Source organism: Uranotaenia lowii, chromosome 1, assembly GCF_029784155.1.
Source record: "Uranotaenia lowii strain MFRU-FL chromosome 1, ASM2978415v1, whole genome shotgun sequence".
In the NCBI taxonomy this organism is placed as follows: domain Eukaryota; kingdom Metazoa; phylum Arthropoda; class Insecta; order Diptera; family Culicidae; genus Uranotaenia; species Uranotaenia lowii.
In genome coordinates, this window is record NC_073691.1 from 165042549 (window position 1) to 165066911 (window position 24363).

The 24363-nt window shown below is 36.7% G+C and overlaps 1 protein-coding gene and 1 long non-coding RNA gene across 2 annotated transcripts in view; one reads left to right on the plus strand and one right to left on the minus strand.

The window, feature by feature from the left end:
• LOC129739410 (uncharacterized) overlaps positions 1-24363 on the plus strand; it is a 363355-nt gene that overhangs the window by 211372 nt on the left and 127620 nt on the right. The window lies entirely within an intron of this gene.
• On the minus strand, positions 8609-9496 carry LOC129740918 (uncharacterized). Its single transcript, XR_008736395.1, has 4 exons — positions 9311-9496; positions 9104-9243; positions 8895-9031; positions 8609-8734 (listed from the first exon to the last, which is right to left on the minus strand). It is a non-coding gene; the product is annotated as an uncharacterized LOC129740918 (long non-coding RNA).

The following is a 24363-nucleotide window of genomic DNA, read 5'->3' on the forward strand; positions in this document are numbered from 1 at the left end:
GATCTCCGGTGAAAAAATTTATGATGCGGATTTTTTTCCAGAAGTGGACTGATTATACTGTGCACCACAATTAATGGCTTCGGAAGAGTTTGTTTGGGTTCTATTTGATGAATTGAATTCTTGGCAACACGGCGAATTGATGCGTTAATTTAAGCGAGATTGATTGGGGAGCGCTGTAATAACATAACTTCTAAAATCTTAAACGATTTTAGTTAAATGATAGCTGCTTGTTATTAGATGGCGCCACCAGTCTGGCGCACTACTGGTACAAAACAGAACGGATAAACGAACACGATCACAGCTGTCAGTGCAACACTGGTGGTGGCCTGGTGCAAAACTGACCATAAACGAGAATGCTATTAAACTGATTCAAACTAATGAAATGCACTTACATCGTTAAGGTTGCCAGACTGCCCGGTTTTATCCGGGTTTGCCCGGATATTTTATACTAAATTTTAGAACAGTCCGGCCCGGCACGGTTGCCGGATTTCATTGAAAATTGTTCGGATTTTGCCTGGATTTATTTACTTTATTTGGCAAATTAAACAAAAAAAAACAACAAACACCTCCAAAACAAAATTTTTTGAGCAAGTTATATAAAAATAATCATGAAATCCTAAAATACTATTCAAAATCTATCCACGTGTTATGATGGAAAAAAAATTTTTATTTATTTTTTTTATTTTTATTGAGGAATTTCTGAGTTCTGACAAAATTTGCCCGGATATTGCCCGGATTTATAGCCGTCAATTTGAAATCGAATGCCCGGATTTCACCAGGTTTTTACTTCAAAATTACCCGGTTTGTCCGGCCTGGATACGAGCTCAAAAAAATCTGGCAACCTCATGTCAAAAAAAAACAATTCAACTTATTTTACCCAAAGCATGAAGAATCGGAGAAATTTGACTGTGTGGGAATTTTAAGCGGGGCATCCTTTATTCCAGATGTATCAATTTACATAAGGAATCCTCCTAAAGAAAGCTTCGTAAAGTTTTCAAAGAACATGAATTGATTTTCTGAAACAACTTCTTAGCTCGATTATGAAAGTTTTCTCAAAATACAAACGAAAGTGTTAGAGAAATTGTCCAGACTAGTTATATAGATATAATATTCAAAGCATCGCTTAAGAGTACGCTGTGCAAAATTTCAGGAAACCATCCCATTTCTACACAGTAATTTTGAATTTACGATAAAATTCAATATTAAAGTAGTGAAGAAGACGTTGTAAAGCGCTCTCTATCCAATCAAATGCGTAATGCATCGAAGACAGTAAAAAAAACACAATATTTTACTAATCCAAGCGTCTGATTGGAAATGAGCATAGTGCTCTCTGCATCCGCAAATTGCAGCATCGGCTGCTGTGAATTGAATCAGAAGTGCTTCCCGGCTCGGGAGCTGAAATTAAATTCTAACCGTAATTGAAACTCGAACGGTGAGCCGTTCGATACCGGTGATTTGCGGTTGTAATTCGAGTGGGATAGGCCTCGGAGGTCTCCTGCTTGACAAGAAACCTGTCCGCTTTCCCTTCGAGAAATTTATTTAGTTACCGAAGATTGAATTCGAGTTAAAATGCAATCAAAATCGAGTTTTGCAGGCATCGAAAATTTTAATAATGAGACACATTTCATTAGTTAGAATTTATTTCGCTTGAAGCTTGAGTGACCAGACATCTATCAAACATCTTTAGAGTGTCGGAATCTAAGGTGTTTGCTAAATAGATATGACATTTTTATCGTCGCTGGTTGACAAAGTTGTCAATTAACTGATTTCTACTGCATTGACAATACCAATATTTTATCAGAAGGATTTAAACGTTTCCTGAATAATCAACAATTGGCGCCCCATCGCTCAAATGTCAGCATGATCAGTCCACTCAAGAAGACAGCTCGTTTTGAGACGGTCTCAGCATCCCCCATTTTATTCGGGGGACACTAAAACTGTCTCAGGTGCAGAGATGAGATGAGATCGCTGAAGATGAATCAAATTTAATAAAAATGATATTTGTATTTATCCGGAATCACTGAAGATTTATCTAGAGTTTGTTTTGATTAGGTCGTAAGAACCAATTGGCATGTTTTGAGAAAACCGATGTTGAAGTTCTGAAATAGCTTTTTAATTCTTATTTTGTAATTGCTGGTCGAATTCGACTGCAAATGCTAAATTTAATATCAAACTGAACGAAGAACCTGATGATGTACTTGAAATTTGAATTTATTCTCTTCTTATCAATAAAGATGTACTTACGACAAATTGCATTTCTCTTTTGGCGCAAAGGTCCTTTTGATCAATCGATAATTTTGGTAGCAAAAACTGATTTGATTGGCCAAAATCTTCACTAATCATTGAAGATTGATTGAAGAAAGGTTTTGAACGATAATCCCATCCAGTTATGTACATATACGGAAATCATTGATCGATGGCATTTGTAAGTATCGCTCTGTGGGACTGGCCCTTGGAAGTCCACCGGGATATTTCCGACCACTACCATTAGCGCTACTGGCCGCTCGAGAAGTGTGAAAAAGCATCCATCTTTTTTGATAATTTTGTTTGTCTCTGTAATGAAGAAAATAATACCGACTATTCATACAGTGAAAAGTGAAGCTTATGGTACTCACCTAACTCAACTTTGGAGCCATTTTTTTTCTTTTAGGACAATTAAAACCACTCCTGGACACAGTTTTCTTTCATATTTACTCGATTTTTCATCACTTGGTAAAGAACTTGTCCGTGACGAAACAAAACGTCGTAAAAACCAACCTGCCGAATTGTTTTAAGCGACCTTTTGCATCACGGCAAATACACGGCAACGCAAAATGACGCAAAAACCAAATTGCACTCAAAAATGCTAAAGTCAATATACGTCCTAAATTCAAATCATTGTTTAAAAGTTTTTTAATGATAAATTGAAACCAATTTTTTACCAAAGATAGAATACATGTTTATCAATCGTTTGCCGCAAATAACTCTATTTTGTTTATCTTGGTTCATACGACCTAATCAAAACAAACTCTAGATATGAAATAAAACCAATTTCTATGGCAACGTTTGTTATTTCGGCAACACAAGACAAAACAAACTAAAAAAAAGTCAGTCATTGATCTATTCTTGAGAATGACAGACGTGTCTGAGTGAATCTCTGAATAGAGATTCGTGAGAGCGCAGATTTTAAAAGCGGCTACTTATTGGTTGGTATCATTTGGCTTTACGGTGGATAAGACGGAATTGGAAGCGTAGACCGTTAAGGCTGCAGCTGCTGATGGTTTGTTATGATCTGGCCTTCTGCTGGAAAAAGGTGGATTGGCTTAGGAAGCATAGATTTTTAAAGCTGCTGCTGATTGTTTATTGTAATTGACTTAGGAAGCGCAGATTTTTAAGGCTGTTACTGATTGATTGATATGATTTGGCCTTCCGGTGGATGAAGACGGAACTGGAAGCGCAGATTTTTAAGGCTGCTGCAGCTGATTGTTTGTTATGTTATGGCCTTCCGGTGGAGAAAGACGTATTGGCTTAAGAAGCACAGATTTTTAAGGCTGCTGCTGCTGATTGATTGATTTGATTTGGCCTTCCGGTGGCTTGGGAAGCACAGATTTTGAAGGCTGCTGCGACTGATCGTTTTGATTTGGCCTAACGGTGGAAAAAGACGTATTGGCTTAGAAATCGCAAATTTTTAAGACTTCTGCTTAGGTAGCGCAGATTTGGCTTCTGCTGTGGATTGTTTGTTTTGATTGGGCCTCCCGATGGAAAACGCGGATTGGCTTAGGAAGCATAGATTTTAAAGGCTACAGCTGTGGACTGATTGTTTTGATTTGGAAAATTGTTTGTTTTGATTCGGAAAAACGCGGATTGGCTTACAAAGCACAGATTTTTAAGGCTGCTGCTGCTGATTGTTTGTTTTGATTTGGCCTTCCAGTAGAAAAAGACTAATTGACTTAGGAAGCGCAGATTGTTAAGGCTGCTGTTTTTGGATTGTTTGTTTTCCCAATGGAAAACACGGATTGGCTTAGGAGGCGCAGATTTTTAAGGCTGCTGCTGTGGATTGTTTGTATTGTTTTTTTGCTCCCGATGAAAAAAAAAGAATTGGCTTACAAAGCGCAGATTTTTAAGGCTGCTGCTGCTGATTGCTTGTTTTGATTTGGCCTTCCAGTGGAAAAAAAAGATTGGCTTATGAAGCTCATATTGTTAAGGCTGCTATTGTGGATTGTTTGTGTTGATATGGACTTCCTATGGAAAAAGACGAATTGACTTACGAAGCGCAGATTGTTATGCCGCTGCTGTGGATTGTTTGTTTTAATTTGGCCTTCCGGTGCAGAAAGACATATTGACTTAGGAAGCGCAGATTTTTAAGGCTGCTGCTGATTGTGGGTTGTGATTTTGCCTTCCGGTAGATAAAAAATCGGATTTTCTTAAGAAGCGCAGATTTTTATGGCTGCTGCTGATTGTTTGTTTTGATTTGGCCTTCCAGTGGAAAAGACGAATTGGTTTAGGAAGTGCACATTGTTAAGGCTGCTGTTGCAGATGATTTGTTTTGATTTGGACTTCCTGTGGAAAAAGACAGATTGACCTACGAAGCGCTGATTTTTAAGGCCGCTGCTGTGGATTGTTTGTTTTGATTTGGCCTTCCAGTGACGAAAAGCGTATTGACTTAGGAAGCGTAGATTTTGAAGGCTTGATCATTTGTTGTGATTTTGCCTTCCGGTGGATAAAAAATCGGATTGGCTTACGAAGCGCAGAATTTTAAGGCTGTTGCTTGTTTGTTTTGATTTAGTCTTCCAGTGGATAAAGACGGATTGGCTTAGGATGCGCAGATTCTAAGGCTGCTGCTGCTGATTGTTTGTTGTTTGTGATTAGGCTTCCCGGTGGAAACATGCCGGATTGGCTTAGAAAGCGCAGATTGTAAAGGCTGGATTGACTTGGGAAGCGCAAATTTTTAAGGCTGGTGCTGCTGATTGAATGCTTTGATTTGGCTTCCCTTTCGAAAGATTGTTGCTAAGAATACTTTTGGATTGGGAAAGCCTTTGGTAAGATTGGAATGTAGAATTGAGATGAAGGATATTTGAAAAACATAATTATGTTTTAGAGAAAAACATAAGTCGGTAAAAAATGTTCCTAAAATAGAGATGAGAAGGAATGAAGAGATGAGATGAAAGATATGCAGAAGATAAATCAAATTTAATAAATATAATATTTGTATTCGGAATCACTGAAGATAAAGATAAAATAGAAGATTAAAATTAAATTAATTTCTACGGCAACGTTTATTATATTGGCAACATTAGGCAAAACAAACAAAACCAAGTCAGTCATTGATCTACTCTTGTGAGCGACAGACGTGTTTGAGTGAATCTCTGAATGAGATTCGTAAGAATCGTAAAATCACGACATCAGGTTTCCAACAACAACAACAACAACAACAGACAACAAAGTTTATCGAATAACAAAAATCGCAGTTCATATTGCCAAGTGTGGACTAGGCTTTTCATTTGATAAAACTAATTTTATGATCAACATGTAGTAGGATCCCCAATCCAGGGGCGGTCCTAGAGCTGGCTCTTGGGGGGGGGTGATTTTCCAAATTTTCAAAAATTAGTCAATAACGTAAATATATGGCAAAAGACGTTCATTTGGAGAGTGCGAGTGGGGGGATTTTGGGGGGGGGGGGGTTGGGTGGTAAGGTTGTGTGCAGTTTCAAATGGGACTTAAATATGTGCTGCACACCAGACCCATGCGAAGGACACGTCCATGGATGGGGGGTTTCGAATTTCAAATTTTGTTAGAAATAATAACAATAGCAAAAAAATGGACAATTAAAACATGGAGTTTCAAGTTTTATTATAAATACTGAAAAAACACAGCAAATACTGATTAAGAATACATTGCGCTTGAAAATATTCTTTAAAGTTGCTACTGCGAATCGTATTTTCGATTTTTTTCACAGATTAAAAAAAATCATGATCGTTTGGAAAAAGGTTATAATAACAAAAATTAGCGAATCTCTTTTAAATTTTCAAACGAAGTCGTAGTTTCAAATTTCAAGCTCTGAATATTCTTTCGCCGTCCATTGGAATGTTGAGCCCTGGAAAGGGCAAATGCAAGAAACTTAGTTTTTTTCTCATTCAAAACTTCGATTTATATTCTTCCAAAAGGATGATGTTTCAGAAAACAAAACAAAAATAATTGGATGATTAATGAAATTTCGGTGAAATGAGCCTTCTAATAGGAATCAAATGAAAGTAATGAAAATTATAGACGGATAGATAAGATTAGCCAGCTTGAAAGGTGTTGAAAAGTAGTCAACGGACATCGGTTCAGTATGCAACTGACTTACCAACAGAGCCATATCACAAGCCAATATCATTTCAAGTTATATTTTTTTTCTTCATTCACGACACTTTTATTTCAATACAATGAAAATGAAAATTTGTTCCCTTTTATTTATTTATTTATTTATTTATTTGTTAATTTTTATTTATCTCTGTAACCGGTTGGTTACAAATCGTTTGATTTTTGTCTTCTTTTGTAGTTTTGAATGTTTAGCTCTAGAAAATTCATGTTTCTTGTTGAGTCTGACACCAAGATAGCACCACAGTAGGCTACATTTTACTGCTGGCTGCTGTCAACTAACAGAGGAGGAAAGGAGGAATATTTGGAAAATGAAATGAAAAAGCCGAAAAGGAAGCTTGCTGCCGTTTTTCGAGCCTCTTCTGAATCAGGCGTCCGTGTGTGGAGTCTAGTCCCCGTTTAGTGTTGTGAAGTTCCAAGGAATTCGCCCGGAAACGCCGGTTGGCTTCCCCACGGCTCGGCCCGCAGATCCCTTGTGGTCTCGCGCCTTAACGTAAAGGATCAGCATCTTCGTCCTCGGGTTCTGCGGATCCCTAACTCTCAAGGAGGACTTCCCTTCTCGGCCTGTCCGGATACGGGGCACTCTCGTGGGCAGGCCGATTAAACGCCAATGAAGGAAGACGCCTGCAACAACTGAGTCCAGCAACGCCCGCTGGCGCCGACAGTTTCGGCATCCCGTTGATACGCCAATAAATCAACGGCCCTCCTACTTCCGGAACTGGATTTCCGGAGCCACGACGTCGCGACGCAGCAATCGCCAGCAGCACAACCACGGTTAGTGAGAATTTACACGCCACACAAGACACAGAACATTGTTTATACACACAGACAACACGCCACATAAAAACATTAATAAAAGCAAACATAGAAACATGAAATTTCCGATTTGTAGTATTTTATCCGTATAGTCCTTGGTTACCCAGTAGCCAGCCGGCCCTGAGGTTCCGTACTATTAGAGTACCTTGCCTTGGCTGGTCTAGCCGCTGCTCATCTATCAGTAACAAATGGCGCCCAACTAAAAGTCCGCGAAAGGTAACCAAGAGACGACCGCGTAGAATACAAAAATCTAAGGATTTTTTCTGACGGGAGGTGGCAGGGATTCGTGCGATCCACGAATGGCTGTCGCCGTACACCCATCAATTTAATGTAAAAAAGTGCTTGATATGATGTTTTGCGTTTGGTAAAGTTCTCGACCAGAAGAAGGACCTTAATAGTTTTTCAAAACCATTTTTCCCGATGAAGAATTCGATGGTTTTGGTGGTTCGCGTCCTTAGAAAAAATCTATGTTGAGTTTTAATGTTGTAGCAGAGCATAATTTTATTTCAACATGTTTTTTTAAAATCAAATTTCATGGCAACACTTTTAACCCGCACCTGTTTTCTTTGTAGCATATAAAAGCTGTCACTACTAACCAGTCCGCTTAATCAAAACAAACATGGTTAAGCGGAAGAGATTCAAAGTGAAATATGAGCCAGTGGTGTTTCAATCAGTGGACTACGACGCTGACGATTCTGATTGCGATGGGTTAATGGAAATGCCGTGTCCGGTTAGCTCATCGCATCCTAATTATCCAGTTCAAAGGCTAGCCGCAGATTTGAAATCATCGCTGACTTCATTGAATAACCTGAATGCTCAGGGAAAGCTAGCGCCGAAGGATTTGGTAAGTACTCGGAAGCTCATGCACGCTTTGCAGCACGGTCTTCAGATCTTGTTGAAGGATGCAGAGACGAGATACTTACCGATCATTGGTACTTGCGAGTACCGTCAACATGAACCATTAAATGATGAGCCCAATCAGTGTTTTCAAATTATGATTCTAGTACGATAAATTCAAGTCCCGATTCCTGTTCTCAATCCTTAACATCAATCGGAACATCATCAAAACTTCGCCAACCCGGTTCTGAATCTGGATCTGAAATAGACGGATGTTACTGGAAACATAACCCTCCGAACAATCGTAAAGCGGATTACGATTCTAGTACATCCGGATATAGAACCAAAGACAACAGGTTGGAAGAAAATATGATGCGAATTGTTGAGTGTCTAGTAGATGCTCGTTTAAATCCACTATTAGAAAAATTCAAATATGCTAAAGTCAGAAAGAAATTATAAAACTATTTTTCAAATTCGAAATATTAAAAACGGCTGAAAATTGGATCTGTGATTTAGGAATATGGAAGACACTGTGATATACTTGTTTCGTAAACTTTTTTGTTATTTATTCAATTTATCTGTTTGTTCTTTTTAATTCTTCAAGTTTATTTATTGATCGCGGATGGCTAGACTTAGATGGATTGTTTATTCGGACGGCTTTCCTGGTGCAATTTTGTATCCATGGGAGCAGAAGAGAATGGACGAACCTATCTGAATCTGGTCACCCGTCTCAGTAATGAACCTAGAAAAAGAAAGAATGAAGAGCTATAAATTCATTAACAATTTTCAACATAAATTTCAACACACCCACGCAATAGACTAGAGTTGCAAGAACTTTGCTAGTCGTCAAAGGTGGGGTGTTTGAGTAACAAAAAAAAAATGTTCAACCAATTGGTACTGACCTCAAAAATTAATCTTGGAATCCATAGCGGCACAGGCAACCGCCGACGATGGAAGAGGAAACCCGTTGTGGCTCTTCCATGGTGCTTCGAGTTGCGGTGTGTTCGCGAGGGGATTGCCCACCGAGCATTGGCCAGCTCTAAAAATGAAGAAAGAAGAATCACTCTAACCATTCAATGATGGTTATTATATACTTGTTTCGTGTACTCACCTATTTTATCTTTCGCTGCAAAGGTTTTTTAATATGGTGTTCTGGGATCATTATACGGTTCGCTGCATGTCTCTTTTACTTCAGAAAGATGACATTTAGCAGCAACCTTCCATCCCCAAATTTGTGCGACGATCGTCAAGCTAAAAAGAAAATATATTAAATAAATAAATGAACACTTAACACGTCCTAATGTTTATTAAAACATACCTTAACATATCGATGCAATGCTGCCTAAATCCGTGGTCGTAAAATGAGTCGAATGATCGCAAGTTTTCAACATTATCAACTAAAAAATAAACATATTAACACGCATCGGTATGTTGTGACAAGTCGATATGACGTCTGTTGATCTGTCATGATCATGATATTGCCCGCCCCGTATTTGCCCGCTCGTGAGGATCATTTTGAAAGTGATCTAAATCACAAATAGGGTACTGTATATATTCGTGTTGTAAATAGGGTAGTGTAATTTTGCAAATTTATAGTTGTAATGTTTATTAATATTTAGTACGATCGATCGTTTAAGTGTTGCGCAACATAGTGATAAGTATTTTAGTTTATTTTAAATTGTTTTTTTTTACACTAGTGCTTGTTGAATTAAAAATTATGTTGATTTTGGTGAAACAAATAAAGTGGAAATTGAAAGCTTGATTGTGCATGTAATTACAATAGTGATATAAGTTAAGTGAATAGTTTTAGATTATATTTGTGATGCACGTTTAAATGAATTTAACCTGTTGTGTGTTACTTATTACCACGTTTGGATTTTTATTTAATGTGCGTTCTCAAATATGATCTGTGATATTCATGTTAATTTATTATTCTCTAGTTGTAAGATACTTTTAGTGATTCGTGCACGTTTATTTATAATTTGGCCTGTTTATCATTTATTTATTTATTTATTTATTTATTCACCATAGTCTTAAAATAATTTTAATTTTCAGTGCACGTTGAATTGAAGTTTGTTTTTATTTATTATTTTATGCATGTTTAGCCCTTAAGATGCATTGCAAAAATAAAAAATTAAATTATGCTTCGTCGTTTTAAAAGTAATCTGTCTGCCACAATTCGATAAATGCGAAGGATTGTTCGGGAAACAAAAAAATGCAAAACACTTCGTATTTTCACATTTTTTCATTGGAGTGGTGGATAGTGTAACCGGTTGGTTACAAATCGTTTGATTTTTGTCTTCTTTTGTAGTTTTGAATGTTTAGCTCTAGAAAATTCATGTTTCTTGTTGAGTCTGACACCAAGATAGCACCACAGTAGGCTACATTTTACTGCTGGCTGCTGTCAACTAACAGAGGAGGAAAGGAGGAATATTTGGAAAATGAAATGAAAAAGCCGAAAAGGAAGCTTGCTGCCGTTTTTCGAGCCTCTTCTGAATCAGGCGTCCGTGTGTGGAGTCTAGTCCCCGTTTAGTGTTGTGAAGTTCCAAGGAATTCGCCCGGAAACGCCGGTTGGCTTCCCCACGGCTCGGCCCGCAGATCCCTTGTGGTCTCGCGCCTTAACGTAAAGGATCAGCATCTTCGTCCTCGGGTTCTGCGGATCCCTAACTCTCAAGGAGGACTTCCCTTCTCGGCCTGTCCGGATACGGGGCACTCTCGTGGGCAGGCCGATTAAACGCCAATGAAGGAAGACGCCTGCAACAACTGAGTCCAGCAACGCCCGCTGGCGCCGACAGTTTCGGCATCCCGTTGATACGCCAATAAATCAACGGCCCTCCTACTTCCGGAACTGGATTTCCGGAGCCACGACGTCGCGACGCAGCAATCGCCAGCAGCACAACCACGGTTAGTGAGAATTTACACGCCACACAAGACACAGAACATTGTTTATACACACAGACAACACGCCACATAAAAACATTAATAAAAGCAAACATAGAAACATGAAATTCCCGATTTCTGTATTTTATCCGTAAGTCCTTGGTTACCCAGTAGCCAGCCGGCCCTGAGGTTCCGTACTCATAGAGTACCTTGCCTTGGCTGGTCTAGCCGCTGCTTTTCTATTCGTAACATCTCTGAGGAAAGAATTGATGACATGTGATTAAAATGATTCTTATAAAATTATAATCTCTCATTTTCAATATCCACATTTCTTCTAATTTTCTACTTGACAAGAATTTTCATAATGTTAAAATGTTCTTAGTTATGTTCTTTTAATATTCACCGATAAGGACGATAAATTAAATAAACAAACAAAATCACAGTGATTAAACTTTTCATAAATCAAAATATAATAATATAATATGAAGATGAAAAAAATTAGTTTTTAACATTTGAAAAAGATTTTTTCTTATAAAAACATCTTATCAAAATAATTCAAGAGATAGCATTTTGGTGTCTATAATTTAATGATTTATTTAGTGGATTTTGATGCGCTGAACTCGAATCTTCAAATAGATTTTGTTTATCACCTCTCGTTTTGATGATATGGAGTTTTAAAATGAATCAGTTTTGAATGAAATCAATCATTGATAACTGATGAACTTACAATCTGAGTTTGTTTATTATACTTTATTTAATTAAGGAATAATACTGAATGATCTTAGAAAAATCTACAATTTTCGATCATTCGGAAAGAGAAGTGTGTCTGACATTAGGTACTGAAGAAAACTTTTAAAATCAAAGATTTTATTTCATTAAAAAAATTTGCTAAAGTCTGAAAAACGATTTGGTTTCTGCTTTGGAAGGTATCTTAAATTCAGTGTAGTCATTACTTCTTTCAACATTCGTCAAAAGTCTATTATTTTACCGAATTGGGAACAGTAAACAAACAGAAAACTTCTTTTTTTTTTCACAGAAGAATTACTTGCGTTCTTGGGGAAAGAAATGTGATATGAACCCTTATTTCGAGTTTTAATTGTAATGTTTAAAAGTTTTTCAGAAAAATGCAGAATTTTCTTAAATAATTTTTAACCTATTTGAAAATAATTTAGGGCACCAACAAAAATCAAAATAAGTTCTTCAATTCATTAAAAAAAAAATTTAAATTCTTTGGCCATGTGAATTTATAAATACCCTTTTGAATGTGGAGTTGGACATTTAGATAAAAAAACAAAGGCTGAAATTGGGATCTTGAAAAAATATTTCATATCAGCATATAATTTGTAATGAGTCAGACGATTTTTTTTATCTAAGTGATAAATCATCAAAGTAATGGATGAACTTAGTAAGATATACTTATAAAAAAAAACAATTTTACACGACTATGATGCAAACTGCTTCTCCTTTTCCCTTCAAAGTTCATTTAACTAAATTAGAGGTTTGTATTTAAAAAAAAATGATATTACAGAAGTTTAACAAATATTCTCTACACACTTATTTTAATATCCTTTTAAACAATTTAAACATCCTTTAATAAAACAATCTGTGAATCTTTAATACTTTTTGCAAACAATCATTGATAAAAAGATAATTTTCGTCATTTGTAAATTGAGTAATTTAAAAATTATCAATGCAAGAACTCTTTAAACAATCTTCCGATATAAATGTGATTTTACAAATGAAAAAATACACAAATTTTTATAGAAGGAATTGTGAAAAAAAAATCTCAAGTTATCTGCAACATTTTTTCTAGTATCTACATATATATCACCGCAAAACTCTCACCAAAGTTTTAGTGATTCTCGTTTTGCAACAATACCTTTGGAAATCCTAAATGTTTGAGAAATGAGAAAGTGTTAATAATTGCTTTGAATTTAAAATTGAGCATGAATACGAGATAGGTACTGAGCCTGTGTGAAAGAATAAAATTTGAAAGAAACATCTAATTGAAACTTTTTTTTATGATGAATCAGAAGATCTTGTGTCAATCAGAATGTATGTCAGCTAATCGGGAGCGATTTGCTGTAGGGAATGAGATAAGAGCTAGTATGCGTGAATAGCTTGATTTATCCCTAGCAAGTTGGTTCGGTACACAGAAAGCTTTTCTTGAAAATTCTAAAAAGAGGAAGAGATGTAAATTGTGAGGGGTAATTGGTTCATAGTAAGGTGTGTTATAAAAGAAATTTCAAAAAATGATGAAATAGAAGAAAAAGAAAATATGTTTTCTAAATTGAAATATCATGTGCGTAGGCTTCAAGAGAAGCACATATCGTGAAATTTAAGTGTGGAAGTGGTGGTAATTGGGAGCATTCCTAGCATTGTTGGGTGGGTAATGAAGGGCTCGTGAAGATGAAGGTAAAGATAGATGTTCCAGAGGTGAAATGAGCGAATAAAAAGAAAAATCTTATTGCATATTAAAGAAGAGTTTCCGGAAAAAGATGCATGATTGTTTGCATTTTTGGTCAGATGAAGCAGAGAGTGTAAAAAATTGAAAGAATAAATAAGTGAGGGTGTGTTTCATCTTAGCTAACAGCTTAAAGAAGAAAAAAGAATAGTGAAATGAAGAGGTCTTGCAAAATTATCTGGGACTCGTGAAAAGTCTTTGGATCTAAGTATTGGCAGAATGTTATCGGTTTGAGTCTCATTATGAGGCAATGGGTAAGATGCACTATATAAATTGGAATGTTCAATAAGCTACCAACTGGCCAGGTATATACACGGATGCCGAAATACCTGTAGTAAATTTATAACATCAAAAATGTTATAAATTTTTAACTGGTTGTGTATCTAATTGAATAATTCCCCCAAAATATACGTACATTCATTTACACGAAAAACATTCACTTCATAACAGTTCACACGAAGCCATAGTATCGGGTATTGTGCACACTGCATTGAAGATCTGTCGGGTCAATTGTATCATCTAAAGAATGCATGTGCGCATTTACTTTGATGAAACTGCGGTGAATCCGTGCACCTATGGTGGATAATCAACATACATACATACATAATTGCTTTGAATTTAAAATTGAGTATTTTATTACTTTTCTGAAGTACATTGCTGAATCGTGATTCGAAAAAACGAATCAATATAAACTCTTTTTTCGATTCTTCAATTTCTAAATATAAATTTAATTCTAGAACAAAATCATCAAAATCAAATTCTTAGGTATGTAGCTTTCGAAACATTATGTGTTTTTTCTTGAATTTCAAGCTCTCATATATTTTAAAATTCATTGGAACTGAATTGAAAGAAATAGTTACAAATTTGATAACAATGATTTAGTAAAAAAGAGAAAAATACATTTTTGCTTCATGCACTCAATATTTTCAAACTTATTGTATAGTTTAAAATAAAAAAACGAATAAAGGGTTCATTTCTCATAGCTAATTCTATTTTTCAATGAAAAGTCCAAATTTCAAATTCAGGGTGGATTTTCAACTTTAAATATTAAGCTGCATTTCTACTTGAAATTTGAATTACTATTGTGTGGATGAGCTGCAGTGATATAATTGTTGTGAATTTGAAACTCCAGTCGTGTTGATCAAAAATTAGAAAAATGAATTGAGCGATGACGGGATATTATTATCACTGGTTTTATCTCACCTGGGAAAAATTAATACATAGGCAAGTTTTTGGAGCCTATGTTTTGAAAACTGTTTTACGAGGTATATTCCTAAACTCAATTTTTATCGGATTTCATCACCTCAAATTTAAGAAGTTGAATTTTTAGAAAATTTAATAGATATGAATGTAAAAAAATGTATAAAAGATACATATATTGTCAGCAAATTCGAATTAAACACTGTTGCTTAACCAAAGTAACTTGGTGAAAATCGGTTTAGGGAATTGCAAGTTACAACTGTTTTAGTTGTACCAAATTTTTCCCATTTTAAGAATTTAAGAAATTAATGAGTTCTTTTATTGATAATCACCCCCACGGAGTGGAAAATTTTGAAAATTCGAAAGAACACCCTCTAGGAAAAGTTCGAAGTTTTTATAGAAATTCCAGCATTTGTGAGTATTTTGTAACGGTTTTTTGCCGCTTGGGGGGGGGGGGGGGGTGATTATGAAGAATGTACTGCGTTAATGAATTCTGAAAATTAATCATTGAGATGAGTACTCTAAGCATCCTTCCGAGAAGCTTCTGATCAAATCAACAAGCGGTATTCCAGCACTCCCAAGATTGGTCGACGATATCGATGAAATAAGGCTCGGTCGCATGTTTCCGTGTAGGTGTGCCAAGGCACACACACACACACACACACACACACACACACACACACACACACACACACACACACACACACACACACACACACACACACACACACACACACACACACACACACACACACACACACACACACACACACACACACACACACACACACACACACACACACACACACACACACACACACACACACACACACACACACACACACACACACACACACACACACACACACACACACACACACACACACACACACACACACACACACACACACACACACACACACACACACACACACACACACACACACACACACACACACACACACACACACACACACACACACACACACAATACGCTTTCCATCATCCAATTTTCCCCTCCATTTCCGTGCAAACAGCAAATATCGCACCATCTTGGCGTAAATTGTGATAGTTCCGGTTAATGCCAGACTTCACAATTTCCCGAAATGCATCGCTACGGCACGGGTTGATGTATGATAGTGCTTTATTGCGTGTTTATGTCATGCTTGGTACAGCCCAACGTACCGTGTCAACTATAAGTAAAAACATTTGAGACCGACTTGGTTTTATTTCATTTTGACTTAAATGGATTATAGAGAACGAGGAAGAATGAACTTAATGGGTTCAATTTCTATAAATAAAAATGAACGAATGATGTTTTAATTTTGTTTTACCTAGCTGCATTTTTGCGAGTACCTTTAATATTTTTACGAGTTTTGGTTAAATGTTTCTTGAAATTGTTGTTTTCTGTCAAACATTTCTCAAAACTTAAAATCTTACACTCGCTAGATTTCTTGATGAGGGCTTAAGAAAAAATCGAAACGGTGTTGCCAGATTTTGTTAAGGCATCAGACTAAACGTCACCGTTTCAAATTTCGAGCCGGTCTAATACACGTGTGGTGGAGGCAGAACCAATTGATCCTTTTCAAACTCTGGCGTGGGTACACTTTGCCTACACGTGAAACCATACACTTGGCCTTTGCGTTCACGACAAGAGCGTTGCATGGTGACGGCGAAGACGAAACAGATCGGCAGATGGGCAAATTCAGGAAGTAGGGAAATAGGTGTTTTTCCATAAATTTAAGATGGCTAGGTGTAAACTTTAGGAATCAACAAGAACCACCACAAAGATGTTGGAAGGCTTTATGTCATGTTTTTTTTTTTTACAAATCTACTTACTTACTTACTAACTTACTTACTAACTTACTTACTTACTAACTTACTTACTAACTTACTCACTAACTTACTTACTAACTTACTTACTTACTTACTTACTTACTTACTTACTTACTTACTTACTTACTAACTTACTTACTTACTTACTTACTTACTTACTTACTTACTAACTTACTTACTTACTTACTTACTTACTTACTTACTTACTTACTTACTTACTTACTTACTTACTTACTTACTTACTTACTTACTTACTTACTTACTCACTTACTTACTTACTTACTTACTTACTTACTTACTTACTTACTTACTTACTTACTTACTTACTTACTTACTTACTTACTTACTTACTTACTTACTTACTTACTTACTTACTTACTTACTTACTTACTTACTTACTTACTTACTTACTTACTTACTTACTTACTTACTTACTTACTTACTTACTTACTTACTTACTTACTTACTTACTTACTTACTTACTTACTTACTTACTTACTTACTTACTTACTTACTTACTTACTTACTTACTTACTTACTTACTTACTTACTTACTTACTTACTTACTTACTTACTTACTTACTTACTTACTTACTTACTTACTTACTTACTTACTTACTTACTTACTTACTTACTTACTTACTTACTTACTTACTTACTTACTTACTTACTTACTTACTTACTTACTTACTTACTTACTTACTTACTTACTTACTTACTTACTTACTTACTTACTTACTTACTTACTTACTTACTTACTTACTTACTTACTTACTTACTTACTTACTTACTTACTTACTTACTTACTTACTTACTTACTTACTTACTTACTTACTTACTTACTTACTTACTTACTTACTTACTTACTTACTTACTTACTTACTTACTTACTTACTTACTTACTTACTTACTTACTTACTTACTCACTTACTTACTTACTTACTTACTTACTTACTTACTTACTTACTTACTTACTTACTTACTTACTTACTTACTTACTTACTTACTTACTTACTTACTTACTTACTTACTTACTTACTTACTTACTTACTTACTTACTTACTTACTTACTTACTTACTTACTTACTTACTTACTTACTTACTTACTTACTTACTTACTTACTTACTTACTTACTTACTTACTTACTTACTTACTTACTTACTTACTTACTTACTTACTTACTTACTTACTTACTTACTTACTTACTTACTTACTTACTTACTTACTTACTTACTTACTTACTTACTTACTTACTTACTTACTTACTTACTTACTTACTTACTTACTTACTTACTTACTTACTTACTTACTTACTTACTTACTTACTTACTTACTTACTTACTTACTTACTTTCTTTGCCACCGCACGCATCGGAAAATGAAGTTATTACTGATTTTACCCTCGATTTTCCTATATTTTTCAATCCATTCAGGAAAATGTATGTTCGGAAAGGAAAAGTTAGGATTAAATGATTGTTATAACATCGTTTCTTCTTGGCAATAAGAGGCTGTGTTATAACAACCAAAACGCCTAAAAGTACTGATAAGTGTTTTGTGTGTAGAAAATTTGAAATTTTAAGTTTAATTATTGGAGTCCAACATAAAATAGACCGGATAATACGCTTTTACTAAAGCACAATAAGATTGGCCATTTTGATCCCTGATGAAGGTGTTATACGACACCGAAACGTAGGATTAAAAAAATTGTAAGGAACTGGAATGATTTGCCGATTATAAATTCAACAAAACATACAGTCGAAAACTCAACATCAACATCAAACAAATTTTTTGTTAAAATTTATGTGCTTCAAGCATAGTTGTTTTGCTCCACTTAGCAGATTTTTTTTAAGAATATTTGATCCTTGTAAGACATTCCAATTTCGAAATTTAGGTAAGGAATCAAGTATTCCCAGGGATCAAGTATCCTCATTGTCCCCTATGGTTGCTCAAACAGCTTTCATTCGATTTTTCAGGACAAAAATCACTCCTGATACGTCTCATTTGATCCTAAGTTTTCCATTCTGAACATACACTTTCCTGAATGGATTGAAAAATATAGGAAAATCGAGGGTTAAATCAGCCATAACTTTATTTTCCGATGCGTGCGGTGGCTTAAACAGCCATTTTAACATTTCTAGTCCAAATTAGTTTTTTTTGGATTTTTCTAAAATACAGAGGATTTAGTGGATAAAAAGGTGCTATTACTCTTTTCGTAAGCTTGTGTGATGTCGGAAACTATGTTCAAACAATTCTCCGGACATTTTTACTGAAGGAAAGTATATTTTCATAGATTTCATTCGTGTAGGAGGGAGGATATTGAATTTCTTCGCGGTTTATGCACTTTTTTCCCCATTCCCAAGCATCCAAAAATCCCATAAAACAGATACAAAAAAAAACCTACTCAGCCCCATCACGGGCTATGCTGTTCAAAATTTATGTTCTCATTGATACTTCTAAGTTCCAAAACAAGTCTAAATGACCTTCTTTTCAGCTTCCACAGTGGCCTTTTAATTCAGCTTCCAAAAATTCGTAAAATGAGCAAAACATTCTCTCTCTATCTCAATCGCATTTTTTACTATGTTCAGTACATGGTGCCGCCATGATTCCAAACTCGCCAGGAAAAAAGCATAAGGTGGCTCAGGGAAAAGAAATCAAATAATTAAATTTAAGATTTTTGAATGACGTCCTCCGCCTGTACCGGACTCAAAGTCACAAACTAAATATCTTAACCTACATTGGACTAAACTGCCGATCTTCGCCTTAACCTGACTAAAGATTCTCATGACCCATCGTTTTCCAACTGAATTTAGAGTCCCGAACAGGAAACCATTGTATAAACTGGACTTCCTGTCCTGATCTAGCGATTATCGACAGAATAGAACTTAGCATCCTGAACTACCAATCAATTCCATAACTGTACTATATTTTCTACTGGCAATCATTGCCTGAACTGGCGATCATCGCCTCGAATATATTAAGAGTTCTGAACTTGCAATCATTGTCTCAACTGGACTCACATTCTTCAACTGAAAATCTCTGCCTTTTCTGGCGATCATTGTCTCAACCGGCGATTATTGCCTTGACTTGACTAAGAGTACTAAATTGGCAATCATTGTCTCAATTGGATTTGCAGTCCACGACTGGCAATCTTTACCTAAATTATGACTATTGTTTAAACTGAATTACTGCTTAAATTGGACTTGTAGTCCTGAATTGGCAGCCATTGCCTAAACTAAATTTAGCGTCCTGAACTGTTGCTTAAACTGGACTTGCGATCCTGAACTGGTGGCAGTCATTGCTGCAACTGGACTAGTAGTCCTAAACCGGCAATCATTGCCTCAAATGAGCTTACACTCCTTTACTGGCAATCATTGCCTAAACTGGACTGAGAATCTTTAACTGGCAATCATTGCCTAAACTGGACTAGTAGTTATCAACAGGTAATAATTGCCTTAACTGGACTTGCAGTCCTTCACTGGCAATCATTTCCCCAACTGGACTGAGAGTCCTGAACTGGCAATCATTGCCTCAACTGGCGATCATCGCCTTGACTGGACTTAGAATCCTGGACTGGCAATCATTGCCTAAATTGGCGATCATCGCCTTGACTGGACTAAGAGTCCTAAACTGGCAATCATTGCATGAACTGGCGATCATCGTCTTGACTGGACTTAGAATCCTGGACTGACAATCATTGCCTCAATTGGCGATCATTGCCTTGGCTGGACTTAGAGTCCTGGATTGGCAATCATTGCCTAAACTGTACTAGTAGTCCTCAACAGGCAATCATTGCCTTAACTGGACTTACAGTCCTTTACTGGCTACCATTGCCCCGACTGGACTGAGATCCTGAACTGGCAATAATTGCCTCAGCTAGCGATCATCGCCTTGACTTGACTTAGAATCCTGGACTGGCAATCATTGCCTAAACTGGCGATCATCGCCTTGACTGGACTCAACGGGTCCTTAACTGGCTTACAATGCCTAGAGAATACTCACCACAGAACTTGTTTTCGGGAATTCAAACTCGGACCTGAGTTTTTTTTTATCCTTATTTTAGTTAACTAACGTTTCTTCTTTAACTTGGGTTGGTGCACTTTGTTGTAATTCAGAAAGGAGAAATAACTTTAATCACTTTTAGTATCACAAAACAACACCCGCGTTTGAAATTCAGCTTTGCATTCTTGAACGATGGCCGCCATTTTGGTTTTCATTTAGCAACCGGAGATTTCCCTCAAATTCCACTTTAATTGGACTTTGAACTTATGTAAACATAACTGTAAGGTCCTGTCACGGTCGCCACTGTAAAATACTGCCTTTACAATCACCAGGAAATCTCCGGTTACTAAATCACCGAACGCCTGAATACCGATGCGTGAGCCGTTCTACATCACACGCGAAATCTTCGATGCGAAACGTGGACTAAGCCCGTGAAGGTTGTGCCCGTACGAAAGGGAGGGGAGATGGAGGGAGCGCGATATATGAAACGTCTGACAGTTCCACGAGGGGTGTTCAGATGTTATTGTCAATATACAAATTGTAATCGTCATGTAACGATCACTCACACTTCTTCCATTGAGGAGAGAGGAAGAGAAGGAAGTTCTTCTGTCAACAAAAAATGGCATGGGAGCAAACTCTAATCGACAGAAAGTGGAAGGAGGTCCCAAAAAAAATGGAAGCCAATTTGAAGGGTATATGGAGCTATATGTGGTATGTAACGGTCGAGACCCTCCCTACAGGGCAAGAGGGAGGATTCTATATAAATCGAAATGAAAAAATAAAATTATTCATTTCAGAGAATTTCAATCAATCAAATCTGTGCTGTACTTCTAAACTAAAGCTGCATTTGAACAAGGTTGCATTTGAATTAGGTTCAAAATGCACAAATTAATCAATCACACCGGGTTTGCTAATCTTCCCTACGTAATTCCTGACTAAGGTTTGTAAATCGTTGTTATGGTTCGCTGACAACAAGTTAGCTATTTATTATAAATGATACATATTTATTTTTTACAACTTAATAATGCAGTGAAAACCACAACTTAGTGTGGGTTAATAATTGGGTTACAACTATGCAGCAAGCAATAACCGAGTACCAGTCATTAAAAAAGTCCTTATGCATTCCGCAAGCATAAGTTTACAATCCAACTATGGTCTGATATGATTTGCTGAAATAAATTTCAATCCCGGAAATATTACCATTGGCGGCATTGAAGCGCATGATTTCTCACCGCCCCATAAATGTAAAAAGGGAAATGGATGAAAAAAAAAACTACCGGATCCTTTTCTCCGGGGCTCCAATCGAAATCTAATTTCACGTTTGCGAGTGACCATTGAGCCGTGAAAACGAGCTGTAATATCTGTTGAATGGAGTGAAGTGGAAAAAATATGTGAAAAGAGGATCCCTCTCGTTTCGAGATTGGTGGAAAACGGTGCGGTTTCAGTGGCTGCTAGCCGAGGTCCAGGTTACAAGGTTAGCACAACTCACACCCACATCCAGCCTGGGGACTTTCGTCGACATTGATGCTTCCCCGCAATCGCAAATCCCAACTTCTGCAATACTTCCATTCGTTTGGGAATCCGTTCCACTTATCGCACCACTCCATATCTACCGTAGATGGTTGATGCAATAATCATTGAAGCACCATCGGAAGAGTCTGATGAAAAATTAAAACAGATTATACATCACGCCAGTGAAGCACGAGATTTGCGGCGAGCTGCTTAACAGGTGGATTATTTTTCACCTAATTTTTTTGGAACGACTGTTTCGTGAAATATCTTACCTGTTGGAAACGATTAATCCAACATTCCAATCTACCCTGATGAATTAGAACTCCAATCTCATTTGAAATTCTTACACAAAAAGAGGATTATTTTCACTATTTGTTTCATGAAACAAATAGCTCCTTCAAAACAAAATTTGGAGTTTATATAAGTATTGAACGGTAAGAAAACCATGGACTTAAATTTATTTCCATATATTCTACGTGCATTCCGGGTCCAACCATTTATCAAAACAAGGGACAAATTTCCGAGAAAGCGAAATTCCAGACAGACAAACACTTGAAAAAACAGAAAAAAGAATACACATCTGCCAACTGGTTCAAATGCTACCGTAAAAACGTTCCTCGTACCCGAAAAGGTAAGCCAACATTTTTGAGAATATCCCCGACAGCAGCAACATCTCCGACATCCTGCGACTTGAGAATTAATATCCTTGCCACACTGGCTGAGCACTCATAAATATAAATCATCTTTCACCGCGTCAGCCGTCAACGGGTCCGCCTTACTTGTTTTTTAAGCTTTCGCTATGCGTTAAGTTTTGGGCGGTTTGTTTTTTTTTCTGCACTGCTCCCATTCGAAAATCCGGACCACAAATCTTGCTGCCGTGCTGGCGTAAGCTGAACTTTTCGCCGCATCTTGAGAAATTTTCCGTTGCCACTTGAGCTAACCCTCCGAAAAGCAAAAAGTAGCAAATAGGCTGTCATTCCAATTCAAACGGGCACTCGGTGGCAATTCAAAATTCAGCAAAAATTGTTTTTCTCAACTAATCATCCAAACGGGCTGACAAGGTTTTCCCACACATCTCCCCTAGCTTGGAAGAATGTTTTTGTTAAAAAAATCGAAGAATCAAAAAAAAATCACGGGCAATACATTTTTTGTTTCGATTATAGTCATTTTAGCATCTTTATAGCATTCGCGACTTTATATCAACGTTGCAGTTGGCGGACAGTTATTGAAAAGCTTATCCGGTACAACTGTGTTAAATGTTTAGTCTTGGGCTCGAATCCGCGGACATCGGCTTAGCAACGGCAACTGACTTGCCAACTGAGCTATATCGCAACCCCCACTGGGGAATTAAAAGCACCATTTCTGCATTTTCCGCTCAACAAAGCAACAGAAACATAATGTAAGAAACATTTGATTACCACTTCGACACCTAACTTTAACGAGTTGAATTCGCTGCTAGATTCTACGACAGAAAATGCTCATCGTGCCCCGATCAATGGTGCTCTATACGCCCCGGGTCAGCACGATAAATTAAAAACGTGTTTTAAAATTAGTTATAGTGAAAAATCGAAAATTTAATTATGCTGAAAGTTGAGGAACAACATGTTCACATCATGTTGCAGTGCGTATTTCGTAGATCAAGGTGATTTGACGATCATAAGAGCTTATTTTCCGGTGCTCAGAAATTATAATATTTTCGTCACTTGAGAACTTAGTTGGTTTTTTTTTTCAAATATTTTAATAAAGATGATAAAGAGATTTCTTTTTTGCTGAAAAATTAATACTATAGGAACTACAAAACAGTTCCTGATGAAAATTTATTTGAGAAAATTCGTACTTTCTTCAAAAAATTGAGTGCTTCATATGCCCCGGGTGCTCGTTATGCCCTTATCTTCCCTGCGTTCGATTGACGATTGAATTCAAATGCCAGTCTCTCAAAATACAAGCGACGAATGAGTAGATTTAGGATCGTTCACTTAAAACTTCAGAGCCGGATTAAGCCTGTGGGGGGCCCGGGGCAAATTTTCTCGGGGAGCCCCTATGGTTCGATTTTTTTTCAGATGTGATCGTTACGACACCGGTCATGAATTACTTTTAATGTGTGTTTTTATATGTTCACTTGACACTTTAAGCCATTTGTTCGCAAACACTCATTATATGTGCACGTACCTTAGAATAAGCATAACTCTCTCGGAACATAACAACTTTCGCCGAGAGAGTCTCACACAATAGTCTGTAAGCCAATTTAGTTAGTTTAGAATAGATCAATAGGTTGAATTGAAAGCACGGCATTTTACTTTTTCCGCAATAAATCAATTAAGTTAAGTCCAATCAAGCGACTTTCCACAACTATCTCTGAAATCGGGAATAATCAGTTGGTACAACCAAAACGGCTAATTAAGTGTTGGCTAAGAAAGCGCAATCGAATCGCGCAGTGGCACTCCGTACAACAAACGCCGAAAGTGCAAACGAAATCTTCC